This window comes from Metopolophium dirhodum, chromosome 1 (assembly GCF_019925205.1).
Source record: "Metopolophium dirhodum isolate CAU chromosome 1, ASM1992520v1, whole genome shotgun sequence".
In the NCBI taxonomy this organism is placed as follows: Eukaryota; Metazoa; Arthropoda; class Insecta; order Hemiptera; family Aphididae; genus Metopolophium; species Metopolophium dirhodum.
In genome coordinates this window covers 86744455-86750341 of record NC_083560.1, presented here as the reverse complement: position 1 = coordinate 86750341, position 5887 = coordinate 86744455, and the positions used below count along the sequence as shown (strand labels likewise).

At 30.1% G+C, this 5887-nt stretch overlaps 1 pseudogene; it reads right to left on the bottom strand.

Moving 5' to 3' along the window:
• Positions 1 to 1503: 1503 nt before the first annotated feature.
• On the bottom strand, positions 1504 to 4868 carry LOC132943313 (uncharacterized; annotated as a pseudogene).
• Between the last annotated feature and the right edge of the window lie 1019 nt (positions 4869 to 5887).

Here is a 5887-nt window from a genome sequence, read left to right as displayed (position 1 = left end):
TTGTACACGAGAAATATAAAAGATACATATTATAATATTATATTTATTTAAAATTAAAAAAAACGTACATTAAATATTTCATTTTATTATATAAATATATTTTTATATTAAGATTTTTAATGGCTTGGTTGTTGCTGTTGATGTGATATTATTTCGTCAATTCTTGGTTTAATTGACTTCGTCAAGCTAATTCTCATAGCCGATAAAATTTCCAGACGGTTTCTAGTTTTATTTTTTATTGTTTTTGATGTGGAAAAACCATTTTCACACAAATATGTAGTAGAAAATGGAATAAGTAATTTTAATGCTTCTTCAGCCAAACTAGGATATTCATTTTGAACCTTTATCCAAAATTGACCTATATTTTTGTTGCTTCTGAAAATCTCGTGTAAGCCCACATCTGCACTCAATTCAATCAACTTTTCTTCATTTGTTAATGATAGTATATTTTGATCAGATTGTACGAATGGATTTATTACCCAATTACAATTTTTACGAATGTCTTTTGTGGGGTCGAAATATTTGGACATTTTTTCTCTTAATCTACCTAAGTGTTCTTCTATGATAATACACATTTCATTTTTTGTTAATATCTTTTCCTGAGTCATGTTAAAAAAAATTGGAATCTGATCAAATGTGTAGTTTTTTATTCGATTTGTCCATAGTCTTATTTTTTTTAGGAATGCGTCAATTTTGTTGTACGATATAAAAAGATTAATATGTGGACCTTGCATACTTAAATTTAATTCATTAAGAGGCAGTCACAGTAAAAGTGAAACGAATACAACGCTCAATAGATGGCATTGTGCGCTGTATCGTCGCCGTTGCGGCAGACCGTAACCCCGCCCATTATATCCTCGACTTGGTCCGCGTGCACTATTTTCGGGAGCGGTACATTATTACTACGGAGGCGGTCATGATGAGCGTTTGACGTATTATAATATTTCGCGTGTATAATGTTTTATGCACTCGGCGCGCTTGCTCCTCACTTTGCATTCACAACCTACCTTACCTACTAATTGACTTACGTTCATTTTAACTTTTAAATGTGTACAAATATATAAAGCACAACAGTCAACAACGTATACACAACATAGATTGATTTACATTCATAGCATAATTACCTACTTTTGAAATATACATACTATGAAATATATACCTATATTATTCTAAGTTTTAATTATTTTTTTTTAACATTGGTAATTTTGTAATTATTACACATAATATTATATTATTGAGGAAGATTTTTATATGACATTCTTTACATTATTGTGTTCAACATTTTGTATCAATGTATCTATGTATTTCTAATGCGATCATTCATCTCAGCGATGGGCATACTCATAATCGAATTAAATATGATAGACAATAGGTAGCATTTATTTTCAACTCAAATTAAAAAATATTTATTTATTCAAAAATAAAGGAAGACATTATATTGATATGTGCATTGTACATAATAATAGATACGAGTGTTGGTGAGATGCTGATATTGGAAATAAATCATCTAGAAAAAAAAATGATATTGTATTATATATAATAGTATTATGGGTATTTAATAAACCTATGTAGGTAATAAAAAAAGTAGAAAAATACTTTTTTTTGGCTGCTTGTTCTTTTAAAATTCACGGTGGATCGATAATGTCGGTAACTAGATGCCTCTTACCAAACTGCGGATTAATTAATTCCGGCAATAAACATTCATTATAGAATCTAAATACGAGATATACAATAATATATGGTTAAATTTGTGAACATATATTTAAAAATTAATTAAATTAAAAATGGTTTATACTAATTAATATTATACTTACAAATGTATTTGAGACTGTATTTTTTGATACCAAAAGTTATCATCGATAGTAATACATACATTATAATACCAATTTTCTGTATAAATAAAAAAATTACATTTTTTTCTTTTGGTTACGTGCAATTGAGTCTGAACTTGGTAATAATAATTATGGTTAGTTTTTAAGCTAACATTGTTTTGTTTGTCTTTAAAACAAAAAGGAATCTACAGAAATTTAAAATTGTTTAAAAATATTAGGTAAGGTAGGTATTAAAAATCTAAATGTATTACTTTTCCTGCGTCAATAGCATCGAATATATCAGAAAAATTCCTAGCCGAAAACGGACATTTAATTTCGATGATCGAATCTTCGCCAATGAGGCCATCTAAATAATATAATTTATTGGTTATTATAATTTGGTTTTAATTATTTTAAATTAATTATAACTAATTAGGTATTGTTATTTAATAGTTTTTGCTTTTAACTACCTGGACTTGCGGCTAAATATTGACACGGCTACGACGGTGGTGGCAGATGGTCCGCGGAGAGCCGGTCGTTGATGGGTAGGTCGGGTGGCACAATCGAGAGGTAAATTAACAAACGCAAATTTCGGTTGTGGTCAGAAGAGGATTGATGTTTATTTCCCCGTAGCGGGTACACGTATAGAGATATAATTATATGTATATAACAAAAAAAAAAAGAGAATATCCAAAAAGAAACGAACAACTGTCGACGGCTATATGTGAATATATCTGTGTCGTTTAGGTCGTGGTGCGTGTCTCGTTGTCGAACGGGTGTCTTTTTACTAGTGACAGGTCTACGACGGCCGGTACTCGTTCTACGCGACTCGCCTTCCCGTCCCACCTTGTGCCTTTGTGGCGTGGTGGGGGAGTTGGCGTTGTCGCGCTGTAGCCCGTAGTGGCGGTTGACGAAAAGTGTAGACTGGTCGCTGCGGTACCTGTACTTTGCGTCAATATAGAATGTTCTCATCTACACACAAACCCACAGGTGCAATTATCAAATTATATAAACTTTCAAATTTTTGTTTTGCTTCGATCTCCATTACACGTCCATATTCAATAGCCTTTATTTTTATGTTTTGCAACTATAGAGCAAGTCGTATACAATCTTTTTACAAGATGTATATTGTCGCATTTTGCATATTTTCCCTATATTTGAGGCAGTAATTCTTTTTTTTCTCTCCGAATACCAAAGTTGGGATTTAGATTGATCTTTGGTTTCGTTTTCCAATTTTTCTGAAAAATTAATACAAAAGATTCATATAACATCAATTTTATTCGATACCTAATTAAAATTTTTTACCTCGATTAGTGGTCTTCAATTCGTTGAGAAAATTATCTTTTCTTATTTTGAATTCTGCAGGAGTTAAATCGTCAACCAACTCATCTGCTAATCCATAGTTTTCATCCGGACCACATTTTTTATTAATTTTTTTATTTTTAGAAGGAAATAACTCTCGGCTTCGTGCATTATTACGTCTCTTTCTCGCAACATCTTTTAAGAATAATTTACTAAATTTCCCTAAAATATTTATAATGAATTATTATAAATTTATATATATTAACATTTTACCTATAATATATAAAATGACAACTCATTATACTTATTTATTTGTTATTTTTATGATATTTTATAAGATATAATTTTATTAATTGACAATTGACAATTGTCCAAACTAGTTATTATAAATAGGTACCTGGACTTTTTTTCATCACGTTTTTATTTATTGCTCGCAGGTATTCTTTATAATTGAAGGACACTACTGCAGCTTCAACCCGGGTGTTGTATGAATTTCGTTGCGATAAATTTATTCTTTTTCCGCCGATGTATTTATTTATAATGCTGTTAAATTGCTCGCATATGATATAATCAACATCTACAATTCGTCTACCCGATAAATGGTCAGCAAGAACCCTAAATATAAAAAAAATAAAAATAATAATAAAATCGAAAACGAAATTCGAAATAAGAATAATCAAAGAGATTATTGTTTTTTTCTGATACTTACTCAGTATTACTATTTTCCTCAACACATGGTAATGTGTAGGATTCAATATCATTTAAATTAAAAGATTGATTACATTCAACAATTGGGTCAACTTGAACAGGTGTCGAAGTAAACCTAAAGTTTTTAATTAATTCATTATTTCTTAAAAGGTGAAGTCTCAAAAACAAAATACACGATAAAATGTTTGGCACTGCCTACTAATGTACAATAATAGGTAAAAATATATTATGTCAAAATTATGAATAATATAAAATGTACTATAGTTAGATTTAACATTTAACTGTTTTTATGTTATATTAACACACACACACCAATTTATAGGTTCTAAAATAATGTTATTCCCTCGAATTTTGATCAACATTGTTGAATCGAATTTGAACTGAAGATTCTTCAGGATCTCTGTCCTCAACAACACCACTAGAGTTTAATTAATTAAAAAAAAAAAAAGTAAGTATAATCGCTCTACTATATAGTAGATGTCAAGTGAACCTCGTCATTGAGTCATAGGTTAGTTTGATTGATGTGTTAAAATATGAAATTCAAACACGTTTTAGATTCTGAGCGGATATTTTATTTGTTAGGTAAAAAATCTTGAAAATTTAATAGCAGGCTCCATATATATTATATAGTAAGATATTATATAGACTGACTGACCGTCTTCGCTCAGAATCGTTTTTCTTATTCAATGATATTATATCATTGGATTCAAATTTAACACAATCCATTACAGTGACTTACTTTTAATTTCAATAATTTCTTTGTTTTATATGTTCAAGATTTTTGGGGTGGTATACATTTTTATCGGCATTTTACAAATGATCAGTGACTTTCTCTATGACGAGGTGCAGTCGAGACTCGACACTAATTATATATATATATATATATAACAAAACAATTTTTTTCGTTTTAGATCGGGAGACTAAGCTTATAAAATTAAATTTAAATTGGTAATACACTGTTTTTAATTTTTAAAATAAATAATATGTAATTTAGGGCACTTACCTTGGTTTTTTAGATCGTCTAAGTGCAAGTGTCTTAGTGACCATTTTTTTAGTCGACCGTTTACGCTTTAGCACATTTTTTTTATTTGCCATAATGAACAATGTAGATCCGGAAAATTATAAAAAAAAATGATAAAAATTTTCACAACTGATGTGATCACGTTGAATCATACAGAAGAAATGGTTATTTTTCAGAGTTTACTTTACGATAATTATACTTGAATATTTATTTTTAATTTTTATACATATTTCTGGAAATACAGCAATTAGTCTAGCAATAATCTATTCTCAGAAGCGTTTGTCGTAGTGTCGTCGGCACTCGTCGCCGATCACCGGCGACCGTACGAGCAGTCACTTTTTGGCGTAGTGGGGAATTTGCGACCTCCGTCACAACGGCATGTAGGTGGCAGCACACTATTGCAATGAAATATCAAATCTAACGACGTAAACACGCTGTCGAAAAACAAACGAAAAGCAATTAAAAAGTGGTTTTAGAGTAAAATTACCTATAATAAATTTTATAGAAAACAATATTTGGGAGGGAACTTCATCGGGGTTTTGTATTAATACAAATACACAGCTCGATATTAAAGGCACAAAAATCTTTTTTTTTACATTTTTTAAATAACTGTAACTTTTTTACTGCTTAATATTTCGAAAAACACCGATGAGGTTCCCTCCCAAATATTGTTCTCTATAAATTTCATAATAAGTATTTTTACTCTAAAAACACTTTTTAATGCCGTTTTGTTTGTTTTTCGTAGACGTGTTTTTACCGCTGAAAATAACCAGTGTGACATCCTCTTAAGGGGCCTGCTCGTGACTATTTAATAAGGGGCAACATTTAGGCAATTTGTAAGCATTTGTTAAATACAGTTTTAGGGTGTAGGTGGACGCAGTAGTCTTGATAGTTAATTTTTTGTTTAGATATGGATTAACAAAAGCTATAGACCACTGGAAAGACTTGCCAAATCTAACCCAAAATCAAAAAATAAGATTTTTGAAACGTGACATAGACAATGGGCCTTTCCATGTTTTTGGTTGTCACACAAATTGTGATCCGT